Consider the following 21,876-nt stretch of genomic DNA (forward strand, 5'->3'; position numbering starts at 1 on the left):
TCCATTGCATATATGTACTGCATCTTTATGCATTCGCCAGTCTATGGTCATGTCTCAGTATGAATGTTAATTTAAATTTCTATATGAGTGAGATGGAAAATCTTTTTAATATATGAATAGAATCTGCATTTTCTTTTCTGTGAACTCTCTCTTCAGATCCTTTGCCTATGCCTATTTTCCTTTTCATTTGTTGAATTTTTTTTCTTTTATTTTTTTAAGTTCACATCATGTGGAAGGCAGATCCTAATTCCCTGACCAGGGATTGAACCTATGCCCCCTGCATTCGGAGCATGGAGTCTTAACCATTAGACTGCCAGGGAAGTCTGATGTTGGATTTTTCTTTCTTTTTTTAATTTTAATTTTTTTAATTTTTTATTTTTAAAAAAATTTTTATTTTTACTTTATTTTACTTTACAATACTGTATTGGTTTTGCCATACATTGACATGAATCCACCATGGGTGTACATGCGTTCCCAAACGTGAACCCCCCTCCCACCTCCCTCCCCACAACATCCCTCTGGGTCATCCCCGTGCACCAGCCCCAAGCATGCTATATCCTGCATCGGACATAGACTGGCGTCTTTCTTTATTTTTAATATAAATTTATTTATTTTAATTGAAGGTTAATTACTTTACAATATTGTATTGGTTTGGCTATACATCAACATGTATCCACCACAGGTATACATATGTTCCCCATCCTGAATCCCTCTCCCTCCTCCCTCCCCGTACCATCCCTCTGGGTCATCACAGTGGACCAGCCCCAAGCATCCAGTATCATGCATTGAACCTGGGCTGGCGACTCATTTCATATATGATATTATACATGTTTCAATGCCATTCTATCAATTTCTAGAAGCTCTTTATACATGAGGGGACTTAACCATTTGTCTATGCTATAATTGGCAAATCTCTGATCCCTTAAAATCTACTTCCCAGGGTTTCCTTCTTTTTATCTTCCTTCTTTCTGTATTTTCATTCATTTTGTCAGTTGTTTCTGTTTCTGGTTAAGAAAAAAAAATATTTGACAAGGTCAGTGAGGTTGGGGGAAGAAAGCTGTCCACACATGCCTGCTCTCAGGCTGAATCATTGGGAAAACAATTAAACCTTTACACTGCTAAGAGAAGCTGTCCCTTGTGATACTGTGTGTGAAGTCTCCCTTTTCTCAGCTTTGACTTGCACTAAAAAATTATTCTTTAGTAAAGCCTATTTAGGTATGAAAGGTAGCAAGGACAAAGAGGCATACTAAGGAGACAGATGCTTAGATAATTGTGTTACAAAACGATGAAAGGTTTTTTTTTTTTTTGCTACTCTATGGGACCTTAGTTTTTTGACCGGGGTTGAAACTGGCACTCTTTGCATTGGAAGTGCAGAGTCTTAACCACTGGACCACCGGGGAAGTCTCTGAAAGTTTTAATAGAGGTGGCATGGTGCAGTGGAAGAAGCTTTAGAATGAAAGCAGGATTCACTACTTACTATGTGACCCAGAACAAGTCACTTTTCCCCTTCCTCTTTGAAAACATAAGAAGATTCAAATGTCTACTCTAGAGAGTCAGGTGGGTGCCTGATGGGTATGTCTGTTTTGCAGCCCTGTTTCCTGATGTCTGATAAGAGCATCACACTTTCCTAAGAAGAGATATGATATCCAGCTGTGGCTAATCCCTACATCTCAACTGGAGGCAGGGGGTGTACATGTATCAGATCTGGCCAATCAGAATGCCTTATCTCTTAGTGATGGTATCACCTGACCACCACTTGACTAATCATATCCCTCCCTGGACTTTGTTGTTGGAACAGTGCAGCTAGGCTAAGGTAGTAGTGTGGTCTGGAGTTGCTTGGATTAAGAAAAGACTCTGATGATGTGGGGAAATTCAACACGTTCCTACTTTTAGAACAAGTGCCTTGATACTTGCAAATGTATGAAGGAGGGACCAGACCCTTCAAGGACCCAGCAACATTGTTAAATGATAACAGTGAAACCTGGGATCACATACTCATGTCATGTCCTGAGCTTTGATGAGGATGTAGCTTGGGACATGTGTGTTCTTTGTGGCTAATTGGGTTTCACCACAGTAGGTTGAGGTGATGCCCAACCACCCAAACCAGGACAAGTTCCTGCTTGTTGGGGGATGATACTCATCATTCTGGCAGAGAGTCACTTGAGGAGAGAGTCTCAAGGATCAACTTGAGAAATGCTTCCCAGATGGAAAGATGGAGATGGCATGTTGACAGAAGAGCATTTCCACAGGGTCTTATGGCTTAATTTTCATCGTCAACAGCAGGCATGATGTATGGAGAAGAGGATGGAGATGAACATTGTGAGGGGAGAAGGAAAAAGGGATCAAATAGGAAGAGAGGCCTTGAGTCTTGGTACCGTCACTTACTCACACGTGATTTGGGAAAGTTCATCCTCTTTGCCATCGACTGAGTTGTCATTGTGTGCCACACATGCTTCATACTTCATCTGTAAAGTTTATGATTGTTCTTCAAAGTAGCTATTTTTAACCCCCATTTTGCAAACAGAGAAATGTGAGCTTGGTGAGATAAAGTGATTTGTCCAAGGGTGCATGGCTGGGAGTTGGAGGAGTCAGGTATGAAATGCAGAGTCAGTTTGATTCTGAAGTCTTTGTTCTTTCCATCGAATCTTATCATTTAACCTCAGTTTCCTCATCTGTAAAATGAGACTCATAATAATGCCTACCTTATAGGACTGTTGCAATGATCAAGTGAGATAAAGAAATTATAAAGGAAAAAATGCTGTAAGAAATGTGTATTGTGGTCATTATATATAGTTTGCAGTGTATATTATATTGTGGGGTTATGTAATGCTTGTCAGTATATTTAGGAGTAGAATGATTAGGTTTAAACTTGTTTACTCAATTACAAACCGACAGTTTTATTTTATTTTACAGTATGATTTTGCTTTTGCAGAAAATTATACACATATATGTATAGAGTGGACTTGCAGTATAGGAGACCTGGGTTTGATCCCTGGGTTGGGAAGATACCTTGGAGGAGGGCAAGGCAACCCGCTGCAGTATTCTGGCCTGGAGAATCCCCATGGACAGAGAAGCCAGGCAGGCTACAGACCATGGGGTCGCAAAGAGCTGGACATGACTGAGTGACTAAGTACAGCACAGCACATGCATAGAGTGGTGGTTCTTTTTCTGAGTTTTTTTTTTTTTTTTAATTTATGTATTATTTTTGGCTTTGTTGGGTCTCTGATGCCGCGAGCAGGGTCTACTTTCTAGCTGTGGTGTGAGGGCTTCTCATTGCAGTGGCTCCTCTTGTTGCAGGACCCGCAGGCCCTGGTAGTTGCAGCCTTATGAGCTCAGTAGTTGGAGGTCATGGGCTCTAGAATGCAGCCTTAATAGCTGCTCCGGGGCAAATGGAATCTTTGCGGACCAGAGATGGAAACCATGTCCCCTACAATGGCAGGCGGATTCTTAACTGGTGGACCACCAGGGAAGTCCAAGAGCGGTGCTTCTTAACTAGAGATGATTTTACCCCCAAGAGACACTTGATAATGTCTGGAGACATTTTTGATTGTCACTAGTAGGAGGTGCTGCTGGCATCTGAGGGGCGGAGGCTGCTGCTCAACTTCCCACAGTGCACAGACAAACCCCATCACAACAAATAATTATCCAGCCTCAAGGGTCAGTAGTGCTGAGATTGAGAAACCCAGGTATAGGGTAAGGAATAGGAGTAAATATAGGACAAATCTCCCTCTATTTATCTCTGGCATCTGGGAATGTAGGATAATTTTGATTATGATTCTTCACGGTAATCTATTTTTTCCCTAAAATTTAAAAATCAGTAAACTTGTATTTATTGAATATCAGTTAATATATGCATAAGAGCTCTTTATGGAGGAAAGCATAATTTTGCTCATATAGGATATGACATGTGAGGTGGAGAACTATGGGTTTTGCAAAAGAAAATGTAGGGTTTAGTTGTTCAGCAAACTAACAGATTCTATTTTAGGAGTAGGATAGGGTTTGAATTTATACCAAGAGCACTGAAAAGAGAGAGATAATGCTATAAACTTTTGATATCTATTATTGTTATTACTGGATGCCAACACCTGAACCACCTAAGTTGTCCTCTCAAGAACCCCTAGGGGGTAATTTATATAACTGGAGATATGGATGAAATGTAGTATAGAAGGATATTCACTGACCTGCTTTTGAAATGGTAAAAAGCTGAAAATCATTTAAATCCCCATTGAAAGACTGGTTACATATATTATGAAACATCAATAAAAGGCTATTATTTGTCATAAAAGGTGCTTCAAAATGATTTTTTAGTATCATGGTCATAGTTTTAGAAAACAAAAATTATTTCATTGCCAACAATGTATTAATAACAACCCAAGACAAACATTATACCTATATATGTAAGCATATGGGCTTCCCAGGTGGCACTAATGGTAAAGAACCCACCTGCCAATGCAGGAGATATAAAAGATGCGGGTTCAATCCCTGGGTTGGGAAGATCCCCTGGAGGACGGCATGGCAACTCACTCCAGTATTCCTGCCTGGAGAATCCCATGGACAGAAGAGGCTACAGTCCATGGGGTCACAAGGAGTTAGACACGACTGAAACGACTTAGCACGCACGCATGTACTAGTACGTGTTCATGTGCAGAGTTACTTTTATGTTTTAATTCTTTAAATATTTATTTATTTATTGGTTATGCCAGGCCTTAGTTGCGGCATGAGGGATGTTTAGTTATGGAATGCAAACTCTTAGTTGTGGCATGTGGGATCTAGTTCCCTGACCAGGGATCAAACCAGGGCCTCCTGTGTTGGGAGCGTGGAGTCTTAGTCACTGGACCACCAGGGAAGTCCCTGCATGGTTAATTTTAAATATGAATAGTAACATCATAGCATTTTATATTCCATAGTGAAAGTGAAAGTGAAATCGCTCAGTCGTGTCCGACTCCTTGTGACCCCATGGACTATAGCTTACCAGGCTCCTCCGTCCGTGGGATTCTCCAGGCAAGAGTACTGGAGTGGGGTGCCATTTCTTTATCACTATTGGGCCATTAGTATTTTCTACTTTGTTTCTATTTGTTTTTCCTTATTATCATTCCCTTGCCCTATTCTGGGGCTTCCCTGATAGCTCACTTGGTAAAGAATCTGCCTGCAATGCAGGAGACCCGGGTTTGATCCCTGGGTCGGGAAGATCCCCTGGAGAAGGGAATGGCAACCCACTACAGTGCTCTTGCCTAGAGAATCCCATGGACAGAGGAGCCTGGTGGGTTACAGTCCATGGGGTTGCAAAGAGTCAGACATGACTGAACTACTAACACTTGGCCCGTTCTACACCTACCCCTTTCAGATAATTATCGTTAACAACATGATGTGTCCTGATGTATACTTCTCACCTGAGACTGTACTATACATCCATATATATATATATATATATATATACACTAATGTATATATACTAATATATATATATAAGTTGCTTTTAAAAAACACTTGGGAACTTCCCTGGTAGTCCAGGGGCTGACTCTGTGCTCTCAATGCAGGGCGCCCTGGGTTCAGTCCTTGGTCAGAGAACTAAATTCCACATGTCACAACTAAACATCTTGTATGCTGTCACTAAGACCTGGTACAGCCAAAAAAGAAAAAAAAAAAACAAAAAACTTGGCAGTGCATACCTCATAGTATTCTTCCAGGTGATTAGATAAATATCTCACTCATTATTTTAATAGGTGCATAACATCACACTATATGAATGTAATCTGATTATTCACTCAATCCACCCTTGAGGACACGCAAGTTATCTCTACTTTATCTTTCATTGTCGCTATAAACAATCTTTGGTAAACATGTTTCTATAAGGTGGAGTCCCAGATTTGGAATTTCAAACAGGTAAGTCATATTAACTTCCCAAAAATGCAATAGTAAATCATGTTCCCACTAATAATATGTAGGCGTGCCCTTTTCAACACATCTTTGTAAGCACTGGGTCTTATTTACAAAGAAATCACCCGTCTGATGAGTGCAAGTACACATCATTATCGCTTTTATTTCCATTTCCCTGACTGCTAATGAAGTTGAACCTGTTTTCATTAACTTATTTTATTTAAGAATTTCTCTTTTGCGATTGCCCAGTTCAAATATTATTTGCGATTTGGACACATTTGGGATGTGTTTTATTTGCAGAACCTTTTTCTATGTTATAAATATTGATCTTTTAATTGTTACAAGTGTTACTTGGCTCCAGAACTGTACAAAATATTATTAATCCTGACCCATCTACACACTTAATTAATTGGGAATGCCTGGTGGTTCAGCCATTAGGACTCAGCAGTTTTACTGCTGTGGCCGGGGTTCAATCCCTGGTCAGAGAATTAAGATCCCTCAAGCCCTGTGGAACAGGCCAAAAAAAGAAAAGCTTTCTAAATTAATTAACTATTTTAAAAATGAAAGTATAGTTAATTTACAATGTTGTGTTAGTTTCAGGTGTAAGCAAAGTTATTCAGCCATCTATATCTATCTATGAAGGATCAGTTCAATTCAGTCGCTCAGTTGTGTCCGACTGTTTGCGATCCCATGAATTGCAGCACACCAGGCCTCCCTGTCCATCACCAACTCCTGGAGTTCACTCAGACTCACGTCCATCGAGTCAGTGATGCCATCCAGCCATCTCATTCTCTGTTGTTCCCTTCTCCTCCTGTCCCCAATCCCTCCCAGCATCCGCTGGATCATTGAAAAAGCAAGAGAGTTCCAGAAAAACATCTATTTCTGCTTTATTGACTATGCCAAAGCCTTTGACTGTGTGGATCACAATAAACTGTGGAAAATTCTGAAAGAGATGGGAATACCAGAACACCTGACCTGCCTCTTGAGAAACTTATATGCAGGTCAGGAAGCAACAGTTAGAACTGGACATGGAACAACAGACTGGTTCCAAATAGGGAAAAGAGTACGTCAAGGCTGTGTATTGTCACCCTGCTTATTTAACTTCTATGCAGAGTACATCATGAGAAACTCTGGGCTGGAAGAAGCACAAGCTGGAATCAAGATTGCCAGGAGAAATATCAATAACCTCAGATATGCAGATGACACCACCCTTATGGCAGAAGGTGAAGAGGAACTAAAAAGCCTCTTGATGAAAGTGAAAGAGGAGAGTGAAAAAGTTGGCTTAAAGCTCAACATTCAGAAAGCTAAGATCATGGCATCTGGTCCCATTACTTCATGGGAAATAGATGGAGAAACAGTGGAAACAGTGGCAGACTTTATTTTTTTGGGCTCCAAAATCACTGCAGATGGTGACTGCAGCCATGAAATTAAAAGACGCTTACTCCTTGGAACTAAAGTTATGATCAGCCTAGACAGCATATTCAAAAGCAGAGACATTACTTTGCCAACAAAGATCTGTCTAGTCAAGGCTATGGTTTTTCCAGTAGTCATGTATGGATGTGAGAGTTGGACTGTGAAGAAAGCTGAGCACCAAAGCATTGATGCTTTTGAACTGTGGTGTTGGAGAAGACTCTTGAGAGTCCCTTGGACTGCAAGGAGATCCAACTAGTCCATTCTAAAGGCGATCAGTCCTGGGTGTTCTTTGTAAGGAACGATGAAGGATCAGGTCAATCATATTAAGGTTTCATAGTAAGTCCTATATACTAAAGGGATGTTACAGCTCTGGATTTACTCAGCATCTGCTCAACAGTCATACCAAGAAATTCACACATTTTCCAGTCCCAGGTGAGTCTTGGAGATGCTGGGATTTATTTTTATTTTTTTCTCTTTTTTTTATTTTTATTTTTACTTTATTTTGCTTTACAATACTGTATTGGTTTTGCCATACATTGACATGAATCCACCACGGGTGTACATGCATTCCCAAACATGAACCCCCCTCCCACCTCCCTCCCCTGGGACTTATTTTTAATTTTTGGTCTTGGTGGAACTTTCTGGACTGGATTGGTTCTCACCTCTTCAGCTTCTCCAAGCCAGAGCAAGAATAACTCACATTTGAAAGCTCTAAGAGGTTCAAGTTCACTTCATGATTTGCCAAAGACCTTGTCATCCAATTATCATTCATTTCTGAACATCTCAAGTCACTTGTCTTTGAACATAGACTTCTACCCACAGTCATTTGGTGGTGTCAGTGAGAAATTCCACTGTTGACATTGTGTCCGTGTGTCACTGATGTGACCATTTCAGTCAGCTTAGATGTCCACAAGTAGGAGGACCTGGGCTCAGTCTAATTCAGTTTCTGAGAGGACTCCAGCCTTTGGCTTTGTCATCTAATATTAAAATCACTGTAACGTGCAGTCACTATGGAAAACAGTATGAATGTTCCTTAAAAAACTAAAAATATATGATCTGACAATCTCACTTTGGGCATATATTTGGAAAAGATGAAAACTCCAATTTGAAAAGATACAATCACCTCAATGTTCATAGCAACATTATGTATAGTAGCCAAGAAATGGAAGAAACCTGTGTCCACTGACAGATGAATGGATAAAGAAGATGTGTTACATATATATATGATCAAATATTACTCAGCCACAAAAAAGAATGAAACAATGTCGTTTGCAGGAACATGAATGGACCTAGAGATTATTATATTACATCAGAGAAAGGCAAATATCATATGATACCACTTAAAAGTGGGATCTAGAATAAGACACAAATGAACTTATATAAAAAAACAGAAATAGACCCACAGAAACAGAAAACAAACTATGGTTACCAAAAGGGGAAAGCAGGGGAGGGGTAAACTGAGTTTGTGATTAATAGATATAAACTACTGTATGTAAAATAGATAAACAACCAGGTTATACTGCACAGTACCTGAAACTATTTTCAATATCTTACAAACCAAAAAGAAAATGTATATACATATATTAAACGGAATCACTTTGCTGTACACCAGAAACTAAAACAACATTGTAAGTCAACTACTTCAATAAAAAGTTTTAAAAAAATCACTGCACTGTAATTTTAAAGAGAGTAATAATGTCTCAGTTTCTTTGCAAGAGGCCTCATTCTGGGGCCAGACAGAACTAGCTAAACTCTTTGGAATGTCTTCTGTCTATAATATGTGAGTCCACACCAGCTAACTAACAATGGGTCAGTGACGCATGACAATGGATTAAGACTCTAGTCTCTTGGGAACATTGGTCAAAGCTGAATAAAATGGGCTACTGTAATGGAATTTTGTTTTTTTTTAATTTATTTATTTTTAGTTGAAGGGTAATTGCTTTACAGTATTACATTGATTTATACCATTTTATAACTAGAATTTTATTTGGGAATGATTGGGGAAAACTAATCACTATGTTAGTTTCCCTGGTGGCTCAGACGGTAAAGCGTCTGCCTGCAATGCGGGAGACCCAGGTTTGATCCCGAGGTCGTGAAGATCCCCTGGAGGAGGAAATGCAACCCACTCCAGTACCCTTGCCTGGAAAATCCCGTGGACAGAGAAGCCTGGTGCAGGCTACAGTCCATGGGGTCACAAAGAGTCAGACGCGACTGAGCGACTTCACTTTCACTTTCAATCACTATGTTACTCACTTTTCAAGTAGGAGCAGTTTGATTTCATGGCTACCTTATATGTTTACTCATTTATTCATTTTTATGGATGAGAATGCCTTTGTGCTAAGTTGCTTCAGTCATGTTTGACTCTTTGTGACCGTATATCCTATAGCCTGCCAGGCTTCTCTGACCATGGGATTCTCCAGGCAAGATTACTGGAGTGGGTTGCCATTTCCTCCTTCAGCAGATCTTCCCAACCCAGGGATCGAACCCACATCTCTTATGTCTCCTGCATTGGCAGGTAGGTTCTTTACCACTAGTGCCACCTGGGAAGCCCCAGATGACTATAAATATTTGTCAGGAGTTTTTGAGGCTCAGCCCCTTCTCCTGATTAGAATTTATTAGCTCAAGGAAGGAGAAATAAAGCACAATAAGCTCTATGATGACGTGATAAGCAGCAAGCTTGTGAACTGCCCACGGTGGGCCATCTCCCAGATTTGGAAAGTCAAACTCTTTCCAACAGCTAGAGGAAGGTTCCACTACACTCTGATGCCGACATGGGGGCACCTCCCTCTCCACCCCTTTTGCCCCTCGTTCACAGCACGTGAGTCTCTGTCTCTGTCCTGGGTTCTGAAGTCTGATTGGTACTGATGCCCTTTGGAGGGAACCAGATGCGGGAAGAACCCAGGGCACAGATGAAATGGGCTTGTGTCACCAGCTTGTAACACTCATCTCTCATAGCTTCCATCTCTTCTTTGAAGACAGATGGGGAGAACATGTTATCTTTCCTGCAGGGTCCGCATGACAAGGAATTTTAAAAATGTATTTTCTGTATTACTTCCTTATTTTATTAATTTTTTTAACAGTAGGTCCTTGGTTATCTATTTTAAATATAGCAGTGTGTACATGTCAACCCCAAAGTCCCAATCTATCCCCCCTCCCCTTCCCCCTTGGTAACCGTAAGTTCATTCTCTTAAGTCGGTGAATCTGTTTCTCATTTGTAAATACATCCATTTGTATTATTTTTTAAAAACTTTTTACTCAGCTTTAAAAAGATTTTTTACTTATTTAAAAGAACTTTTTGTTTTGTATTGGGGTCTAGTGACAGAGGATGAGATGGTTGGATGGCATCACTGACTCCATGGACGTGTGTTGAGCAGACTCTGGGAGATGGTGAAGGACAGGGAAGCCTGGCGTGCTGCAGCCCACAAGATCACAGTCAGACACGACTTAGCGACTGAACAACAACAGCTAGCTGATTAACAGTGTTGTGACGGTTTCAGGTGACCAGTGAAGGGACTCTGCCATACATGTATATGTCTACATTCTTCCCTCAAACTCCCCTCCCATCCAGGCTGCCACATAACTTTGAGCAGAGTTCCAGGTGCTATATAGTAGGTCCTTTATCCACTTTAAATATAGCAGAGTGTATATGTCCATCCCAAACTCTCTAACTATCCTTTCCCCCAACCCCCACTCCCAACCAACCCTAAGTTCATTTTATGAGTCTGAATCTCTGTTTTGTAAGTTTATTTATATCATTTGTTTTTGGATTCGACATATAAGGGATGTCGTATGAAATTTTTCCTTTTCTATTTGACTTATTTCATTTAATATAATAATCTTCAAGTCCATCCATGTTACTGCTGTGCTGTGCTTAGTTGTTCTTAGAGTCCTGTCTGACTCTTTACAACCCCATGGGCTTTAGCCCGCCAGAGTCCTCTGTCCATGGGGATTCTCCAGGCAAGGATACTGGAGTGGGTTGCCACGCTCTCTTCCAGGGGATCTTCCCAATCCAGGTCTCCCCTGCATTGCAGGTGAATTCTTTACCAATTGAGCCACCAGGGAAGCCTGTGAACAGGAATCAAACCAGGGTCTCCTGCATTGCAGGCAGATTCTTTACCAGCTGAACTACCAGGGAAGCCACGTTGCTGCAAGTGGTATTAAAAGTCCATGTGGTGAAAGCTATGATTTTTCCATTAGTCATGTATGGATGTGAGAGTTGGACCATAAAGAAGGCTGAGCACTGAAGAACTGATGCTTTCGAACTGTGGTGCTAGAGAAGACTCTTGAGAATCCCTTGGACAGCAAGGAGATCAACCCAGTCAAAACTAAAGGAGATCAACCCTGAATATTCAATGGAAGGACTAATGTTGAAGCTGAAGCCCGAGTACTCTGGCCACCTGATGCGAAGAGCTGACTCGTTGGAAAAGACCCTGATGATGGGAAAGATTGAAGTGCAAAAGGAGAAGAGGGGATGGCGGAGAATGAGATGGTTGGATGGCATCACCTACTCAGTGAACATGAATTTGAGCAAATTCTAGTGAAGGACAAAGGAGCCTGGCATGAACTGCAGTTCACGGGGTGGCAAAGAGTCGGACATGACTTAGCGACTGAACAGCAACAACATACGTGTGTCTGTGTGTTGTGTGGGCATACGTGTATGTGTGTGTATAATCTCCCCAGGGCTGCTGTAACAAAATGCCACAGACTAGGTGGCTTACACAACAGAAATTAATTTACTTGAAGTTCTGGAGGCTAGAAGTTTGAGATCAAGGTGTCAACAAGTTTGGTTTCTTTAAAAGTCTCCCTCCTTGGTGCGTGGATGACTGTCTACTCTCTGCAGCTGGTCCTAATCTCTTCTTATAAGGACAGTGGCTATATATTGGATTAGGACCCACTGCAATGACCTGCTGTGCGAAAAGTGAAAGTGCTAGTTGCTCAGTCGTGTCTGACTCTGTGCAACCCCATAGACAGTAGTAGCTCCTCTGTCCTTGGAATCCTCCAGGCAAGAATACTGGCATGGGTTGCCATTTCCTCCTCCAGGGAATCTTCCCGACACAGGGATCGAACCCAGGTCCGCCTCATTGCAGACAGATTCTTTACCATCTGAGCCATCAGGGCGGTCCCATGTGAATATGTACTTATGTGTACATGTATGTGTGTATGTGTATCAGGCGAGCATGGTTATGTGTGCAAATGAATGTGCATTTATATGTGTGGACGTGTACTTATGTATTTACTTAAGCACGTATATGTACTTAGGTATGTGTGTGTATATGTGTATGTGTAGACATATGTGTTTGGGTATAATTTTATTTATTTTTGGCTGTGCTGGGTCGTTGGTGCTGCTCGAGCTTTTCTCTAGTTGAGGCTAGCGGGATACTCTTCATTCAGGTGCATGGGCCTCTCATTGTGGTGGCTTTGATTGTGGACATGCGCAGCAGTAAGCGGCAGCTTGCAGCAATCAGCAGTGAGGGGTAGCTGAAAGCAGGGTCTTAGTTTCCTGGACCAGGAGTCCTAACCACTGGACCACAAGGGTGAGCAGTTAGGGCTAGAGTCCCTAGTCCTTGCCTGCCTAGTCAGGAACAAATTCAGGCAAGGAGGCAGAAGGTAAAGAGTAATGTATAAAGGAAAGGAAAAGTACATGCAGAAAGGCACACGGGCCAGCTCAGAGAGAGACTTGCGCCTTTGGGAAGTGTAAATCCTTGATAAGCTTTTCCAGGTCTTTGTCTTCCCTCAGGCCAGTCATCTTCTTCTGTCCTCTCTCTGGTTAATTTGCCTCCGGTCCCTCCCCTGGGTGCATGCATACCCTTCAGCCAAGATGGGTCTCAAAGCGAAGGCTTTTGGGAGAGCAAAATGCATTATGGTCTGGAATTATCCCCTGACTTTTGACACCCAAGGAGCCTTTCTGCACAGGTGTCGTATCTCCCTTGTCCCACAAAGACAGGGATTGGAGATCCCTTAATCCTTTACTCAAACAGGGTTTTCCCTCTTTTTGTTCTTGCTATGATTGTAACCTTGACTATTGCCGTGACTATTACCTTAAGGTCTTTACTAGAGGCAAAGACTGGTTATTTACCCTGTTTCTGTTGTTACTTCCATTTTGGATGGCAAACAGGAGGCTGATTGTAAATGCCTTGACTGGTGCCCACCTGTCTCTTGTCTCAGGGAATGCAAACAAGAGGCTTGTTTTAAGTATTCATTCTGAAGACCATTTGTTCTAGCCCCGTGAATTGCAAATAGGAGGCGAGCTGTAAATCACACTTGGAGCTCGTCTATTTCCTACCTCAGCTTCTCTTGTTGTGCAGCATGGGCTCTAGGGGCGGGGCTTCAGTAGCTGTGGCATGTAGGCTCAGTAGGTTCTGGGCTCTGGGGCACAGGGTCAGTAGTTGGGGCACATGGACTTAGTTGCTTCTTGGCATGTGGGATTTTCCCAAGTTAGGGATTGAACCACGTCTCCTGTATTGACAGGTGGATTCTTCACCACTGAACCACCAGGGAAGCCCTGTTGAATTATTTCTTTATGATAACTTTCCTGAAGTGGAGTTATAGGGTCAAGGAAAAAGAACATTTTTACAGCTCTTGATGAAGCCAATCATTTCCAAAGGTTATAAATTTATACATCATCTATTCATAAAACTTTGTACTAATTTTTAGGGTGTTACAGGTCCCTATCTGGTGCTGTGGTAAAGAGCCCGTCTACCAATGCAGGAGAGAGATGTGGGTTCAATCCCTGGGTCAGAAGATTCACCTGGAGAAGGCCATGGCAACCCACTCCAGTATTCTTGCCTGGAGAATCCCATGGACAGAGGGGCCTGGAGGGCTACAGTCCATATGGTTGCAGTCTCAGAAGTGATGGAAGCAACTTCGCATGCATGCACAGGTCCCTTTGGAGCTGGTGGAGTTTGCATTGCTTTTTTCTGCAGAACACTCCCTTCTTTGCTTGCATGGGATTTATGAGCTTCTTTGGGGCATTGCTGTGGGTGCTGCTGCTGCTTCTAAGTCACTTCAGTCGTGTCCGACTCTGTGAGACCCCATAGACGGCAGCCCACTAGGCTCCCCTGTCCCTGGGATTCTCCAGGCAAGAACACTGGAGTGGCTTGCCATTTCCTTCTCCAATGCATGAAAGTGAAAAGTGAAAGTGAAGTCGCTCAGTCGTGTCTGACTCAGCGACCCCATGGACTGCAGCCTACCAGGCTTCTCCGTCCATGGGATTTTCTAGGCAAGAGTACTGGAGTGGGTTGCCATTGCCTTCTCCTGCTGTGGGTGAGCTCTGTTTAAATAGCTTTGGGGTTTGGAGGTTGCAGGAAGGGAGATCTTGAAATTCAGAAGTGGATGCTTACCTTGGGGGATGGGGTAGATTTTGGTACTAGAAGTTTCTAAGGTTAAGCCAAAATTGCTTCCTTAACATTACTTCCTGGAGGTCCTTGCTTTCATCCCCAAACCAGAGAGAATGTTCTCACTGCTTTAAGAGCTTAGTGTTTTCAAGGTCCCTTTGTGCTAATGTGTGAATCAGTGGTGGTTTAATTGCTAAATCATGTCCAACTTTTGTGACCGCATGGACTGTGTAGCCTGCCAGGCTCTTCTGTCTGTGTGAATCTGTATTACATGCTTTTTTAGATTGCCAGATAATATTCTGTTGTATGTTGTATGGGTAAGTTCTATTCTTTTTTTAAAAAATAGGCTCATTAGAAGAATTGAAGCATAGTTAATTTACAATGTTGTGTTAATTTTTGGCATACAGCAAAGTGGTTCAGTTATACATTGTCAACTATGAATTGGCACTTGCTATCTGTCTCTACAAGGATTAAACCATACGCTGCTGTCGCTGCTGATTTTCAACACTCTCCAAAAGTAGTTCAAGGTGGAGAGCAGAAATGAGGCACTCTGTGCTCAGGGGGAAAAACTGGCAGAACAGGTCTTGAGATAGTTATTTTCAGGAGTTGATTTTATGAACCCAATTCTTGCGTCTCCTCATAACTAGAAAGGCACTGAAATCCCTCATGGTGATAATTGTTCCTTGTGTCTGGCAGAAAGCTTCAGGAGACTAACAGAAACCTTCTGGAAGAATATGTGCTTGATTGCATGTATTCCCCTTCATCCAAATCATATATATACTGACCTTCCCTGCCTCCCCCGCCTCTTTGGAGCAGACTCTCAGAGCTATCTGAGGTGCTGTCTCCCAGGCTGCAGTCCTCATTTTGCCCCAAGTAAAACTTAACTCACAGCTTTCATGCTGTGCATCTTTTAAAAGTAGACAACATGTATGTTTATCTGTCTGCTCTTTTTTCAGGTGCTTATCCATTATAGGTTATTTCAAGATACCGGGCATCGTACCCTGTGCTGTACAGTAGGTCCTAGTTTATTTTATCTATAGTAGTGTGTGTATGTTAATCCCAATCTCCTAATTTATCCCTTCCTCCCTTTTTTCTTTAGGAACCATAAGTTTGCTTTCTATGTCTGTGAGTTTATTTCCAACAGTTTATTTTTAAATAAAAAAGAATTTAAAGAAAAACTTGAGTAAAATAATAGCATAGGGGTTTGTAGATATATGATGAACATAATGTGCACAGACCATTAAGTCTTTACATGGTTCTCACTCATTGTTTCCTCAGATAGATCTCTGCTCAACTATCACCTTTGTTGTTGTTCAGTCGCTAAATGATATCCGACTCTTCCCTCCAATTCTTTATTCTCTTAAGGTGCTCCCCCATTCCACTGCACTCAGCACTATCCAAAATCATATTGTACTGTTTATCATCTCTCCACCAGAATGTGAATTCCATGAGATCAGGAGCTTGGTCCACCACACTATTTACAGAACCTAGAACAGTATTTGGCATTGGGTAGGAATTTGATAAATTATTTTAATGTAACGAATGAATGAACACACGGAAAATAAAAATGCTCATAACTTTGTCTTAGCAATGCTTTGAGAAATGTTTATACACATGAACAAAGAGGCAAAGACCAGGATATTGGCCATGATGTCAAAAGGCAAACTGGTTGTACACTGAGGTGACTTTTGATGTTTCATACATAAACATTTTTTTTTCTGTTACCACTTTTTAATGTGGTAAAATAGGCAAGTTTATAATTTTATACATTAAAATGTATAGAGTTTATAAAATTTCATACAATTTTATAAATATACAATAATATATACAATTTTAGTCATTTTTAAGACTATAGCTCAGTAACCTTAAGTACATTCACATGGTTGTACAATCATTACAACTATCCATCCAAAACTTTTTCATCTTACCATACTAAAACTCTGTACCCATTAAACAATAACTCTCTAGCCCTCACCCCAAACCCTGGTAACCACCATTCTTTTTTTGTCTCTATCATACATGAACATTTAAAATTTTAATTGTATGTATGGACTAAAAAATTGAGATATAATTGACATGCAACATTATGTAAGCTTAAGGCATACCATATGCTGTTTTGAAACATTTATATATTGCAATACAATTTCCACCACAGCATTAGCTAACACTTCTATCATGTCACATAATTATCATTTCTTTTTTGTGGTGACAACCCTTAAGATTCAGTCTTTTAGCAACTTGGAAATGTATACTACAGCATTGTTGACTATAATCCCTACACTGTGCATCAGACCTCCTTAACTTATTCATCATCCAGTTTGCAAGTTTGTACCTTTAAAACATCTCCCCAATTCCCCTATCTCCCAGGCTCTGATCACCACCTTTCTACTCTGTTTCTACAAGTTCAGCTTTTAAAAGTTTCATGTACAAGTGATTTCATACAGGATTAGTCCTTGTCTGGCTTATCTCACTTAGCATAATGCCTTCAGGTTCCATCCATGTTGCTGCAAGTGGCAGGATTTCCTCCTTTCTCATGGTTGAATCATATTTTTATGCTTATCTCCTAATTATGGCAAGTAATACTGACTTTCCACATATCATAGTATGTAACTACTCCATTTCAAACATAACTCTATTATATATAATTCACACACGATCAATTTACCCTTTGAAACTACAGGGTTCAATGATCTTTGGTGTGTCTAAAGAGTTGCACAACCACATACCAAAGGAGTTGGAATCACCAAAGGAGTTTTAAAAATCTTTATTAAGGTAGTTTTATTCCCTGCAAGGCAAAAAAATAGTATATTTTTTAAAAACAACTTTGTTGTTGTTGTTGTTGTTTAGTTGCTAAGTCATGTCCAACTCTTTTGTGACACCACAGATATAGCCCACCAGGCTCCTCTGTCCACGGGATTTCCCAGGTAAGAATACTGGAGTGGGTTGCCATTTCCTCCTCCAGGGGATCTTCCTGACCCCAGGACTGAACTCACATTTCCTGCATTGGCAGGCAGATACTTTACCACTGAACAACCAGGGAAGCCCAAAACAACTTTATTGAGATGTAATTCACATGCCATCCAATGCACCCATTTAAATTGCTCAATTCATTGTCTTTTGGTATATTACATTATTAGCTTTCAAAAATTGTGGTAAAATATATGTGACACAAAGCTTGCCATTTTAACCATTTTAAGGTGTGTGGTTCATAATGGGCAGCCAACTTCACCATCTATTTCCAAAATTTTTTGTCACCCCAAACAGAAGCTCTGTAATCATTATACAGTAGCTCCCCAATCTCCTAGCCTCCAGCTTCTGGCTATCTCTAATCTACTTTGTGTCTTTATGAGTTTGCCTATTTGGAGTAGGCAAACCTATTAATGGACTCTTATAACACTTGCCTGTTTATTTTTTTTAAGCTTTTATTTATTTATTTGGCTGTAATGGGTCTTAGTTGTGGGATACAGGATCTTTAGTTGCAGCATTTAACTTTTAGTTGTGGCATGTGGAATCTAGTTCCCTGACCAGGGATTGAAGCTGGGTCCCCTGCATTGGGAGCACCAAGTCTTAATCACTGGACCACCAGGGAAGTCCCAATACTTGTCCTTTTGTGTCTGGCTTATTTCACTGAATATAACACTTTCAAATTTTATCTGTGTTATAGATGCACTCAAGGTATTTTAAAAGAGAGAATTTACTGTGGGCATTGACCTAACAGGTAGTGGGGGACTGGAAAGGCAAGAAGGCATTTCTAGAGTTAAACCAGAGATAGTTCAGGTAGGGATCAGGTGACCTGCCCAGGCCTGGGAAGTAAAGGGAGGAGCTGAGGTTAGCAGATCCTGGAAGCGCGAAGGATGGAGAAGAGTGTGCCATGTGAATCTGGCACTCATACCTCTGTGGAGGGGTCGCTGACCAGCGGGGGCTGGTGTATTTAGGGGGAGGCATGATGATGCCAGTTTTACATATGGGTCAAAGGAATTGGAAACTGGAAAGAGCTGACATAGCTGGACAACAACAGGAGAATTCAAATCACATGTCCTTCCTCCTCCTTCCTGTTTCTCTCTTGTGTCTCGTATGGTCAGAATGTAATAGGAAGCCAACTGGGCGTAAGAAGCTCACATTGGGTGAGTTGTGGGCATGGGTGTAGACTGTGGGCAAGGAGGTTAAATTAATTGGCCAGCATGAGGATGACCTCATTTCCTGTAATTGATTATCTGTGATGACAACTTCATAAACAGCTGAGATGTTTTACTCCCCAAATAACCCAACCAATTAGAATGAAAGCAGACCAGTTTGTATCCCAAGTTCTGAAAGCTAGACATCCCATTGCTTTTCTCGTGTCTTGTGCTGAACTGGAGGACTTTAGAATGGCTTAGGGGATCAATTCCTTGTGCCTCCCTTGCTAACGTATGTTGTTGTTTAGTAGCTAAATTGTGTCAAATTCTTTGCCACCCCATGGACTGCAGCATGCCAGGCTTCCCTGTCCTCCACCATCTCCTGCAATTTGTCAGGAGATAAAGTTTGTGTCTATTGAGTCAGTGTGCTATCTAACCATCCCATCCTCTGCTGCTGTATACAATTTTTAAAAATAAAAAAAGATATTAAATGACTTTCCAGTTTATCAAGATATTCCAGTGGTCATCTATGGATGTGAGAGTTGGACTGTGAAGAAGGCTGAGCGCTGAAGAATTGATGCTTTTGAACTGTGGTGTTGGAGAAGACTCTTGAGAGTCCCTTGGACTGCAAGGAGATCCATCCTAAAGAAGATTGGTCCTGGATGTTCTTTGGAAGGAATGATGCTAAAGCTGAAACTCCAGTACTTTGGCCACCTCATGTGAAGAGTTGACTCATTGGAAAAGACTCTGATGTTGGGAGGGAGTGGGGGCAGGAGGAGAAGGAGACAACAGAGGATGAGATGCCTGGATGGCATCACCAACTCAATGGACGTGAGTTTGAGTGAACTCTGGGAGTTGGTGATGGACAGGGAGGCCTGGCGTGCTGCAATTCATGGGGTTGCAAAGAGTCGGACATGACTGAGCGACTGAACTGAACTGAACTGAAGTTTAAGGTATATGATGTGATGATATACTGCAAAAATTGCAAAATGATTAAGTGGATAAACTTTAAAAGAAATTTACTTATTTGACTGCATCAGTCTTAGTCGTGTGGCATGCGGGATCTGGTTCCCTGATCAGAGACTGAACATAGGCCCCTGTTTGGAAGGTGGATTTCTTATTTCATTGTTCTCATAGATTTGAAAAAAAAAAGTGTTTATTTTCAATTGAAGGATAATTGCTTTACAATATTGGTTTCATTTCTGCCATATATCAACATGAATTAGCTGTAGGCATACATATGTCCCCCCATCTTGAACCTCCCTCCCACCTTCCACCCTTTCCCACTGCTCTAGGCTGTTACAGAGCCCCAGTTTGAGCTCCCTGGATCATATAGCATATTTCCATTGGCTATCTGTTTTGCATATGGTAGTGTATATGCTTCCATGCTACTCGCTCCATTCATCTTACCCTCTTGGGAAGGAGGATTCTTAACCACTGAACTGTCAGGGAAGTCCCCAGAAAGTGTGATTGATTAGTCATGTCTGCCATGGGCACCAACATAGAGAGAGGTGGCACACTTGCTAAATATCTGTGATCCTATAACTAGTTGATCTACAAGATCCCTCAGGGTTCTGAAAAGCTACAGCTCTGTGTCTGGATACTTCCTTGGGAACATTCTGGAGCTGGAACTGTCATGGAAAATATGGCATGGAAGTGTGGCCTGTAACTTTCCCATTCCTAGCACATCTGCTTATATGAAAGGAATGAGGCTCATTATTCTCTGTGCATGATAGACACACTGGGAGACAGCTGGCTATCAGAGAAAAGAAATCAAACACACAATGCCTATCTCATCAGTCTCACTGTTTAAGTACAGAGCAAAGATTCCAACATATTCTTTTATTTAATTATTCAAAAAGACACATCTACCACAATGTCCATTGCAGCACTATTTACAGAAGTCAGAATATGGAAGCAACCTAGATGTCCATCAAGAGATGAATGCATAAAGAAGTTGTGGTACATATATGAGATATTACTCTACCATAAAAGGAATGAATATGAGCCAGTTGCAGTGAAGTGGATGAACCGAGAGCCTGTTATAAGTGAAATAAGCCAGAAAGAGAAAAACAAATATCACCCATTAATGCATATTACATGAAATCTAGAAAAATAGTACTGATGAACCCATTTGCAAGGTAGGAATGGAGACCCCACAGATTCTTAAAGTTTGACAACTATTTACTGAACATCCGTTATGTTGAGCAAAGACTTATTCCCCACCCTGGAAAAATTGTAATTTGTTTCTCATCCTGGGTGAGAGAGCAGAATCAACCGGAAAGAATATTAGGAATGGCTTTCTGGAATAAGTAGGGGTGGGAGATGGTGGAAAGTGGATGAACAAGAGCGAGAGGGCACTCATGTTTGGAGAAATGTTAAGAGCAAAGGCTTAGATGCAGGGATGAGTAAGACATTAGTCTTGTTGGAGCATGGTTGGGGAGGTGGGAGAGGAGTTTAGATGATTGCTGACAGGAGTGGGATTGTACAGGTGTGAGAAATCAGGGTGTGGGGTTGAGCCTTGATCTCTGTGTAATGAGGCACCATTGTGTCTTCTTTAGTGTTCTGGGGAGATCAAGAATTGTAGATGATATGGAGGTCAGAGGAGGAGTGAGATGGGAGGGCATAGGGACAAGGAAGGAAACTGGTGCAAAGATACAGACATGAGAGGGATGGAACTAGAGAGTGACAAGGAAAGGAAGAGAATGTTTCAAAGTCAAGCTGGGCTGGATATGGTGGCTGGTGACATATGAAGGATGAAGAAAGATGGGTGTCATAGATGACTGCAGAGGTTTGAGGTTGATGGTTCCAGGGAACACTTGGAGGATGGACCAGGAAGAAATGATTCCTCGTTAGCCATGCTTTTTCAGTGATGGCAGATATGACCACAGGTTATCATGGTGGGAAAGGTCAGGGCTGTAGATAGATAGAAAATTGTCATAGACTTGGGAGCCTCTGATCCAGCTTCCAGCCCAATGTCAGAATCCCATGGAAGTAAACTTGCCCAGGTGGTGCTAGTGGTAAAGAACCTGTCTGCCAGTGCAGGAGATGTAAGAGACTTGGGTTAGATCCGAAGGTTGGGAAGATCCCCTGGAGGAGGGCATGGCAACCCTCTTCAGTATTCTTGCCTGGAGAGT

This window comes from Capricornis sumatraensis, chromosome 9, assembly GCF_032405125.1.
Source record: "Capricornis sumatraensis isolate serow.1 chromosome 9, serow.2, whole genome shotgun sequence".
NCBI lineage: Eukaryota > Metazoa > Chordata > Mammalia > Artiodactyla > Bovidae > Capricornis > Capricornis sumatraensis.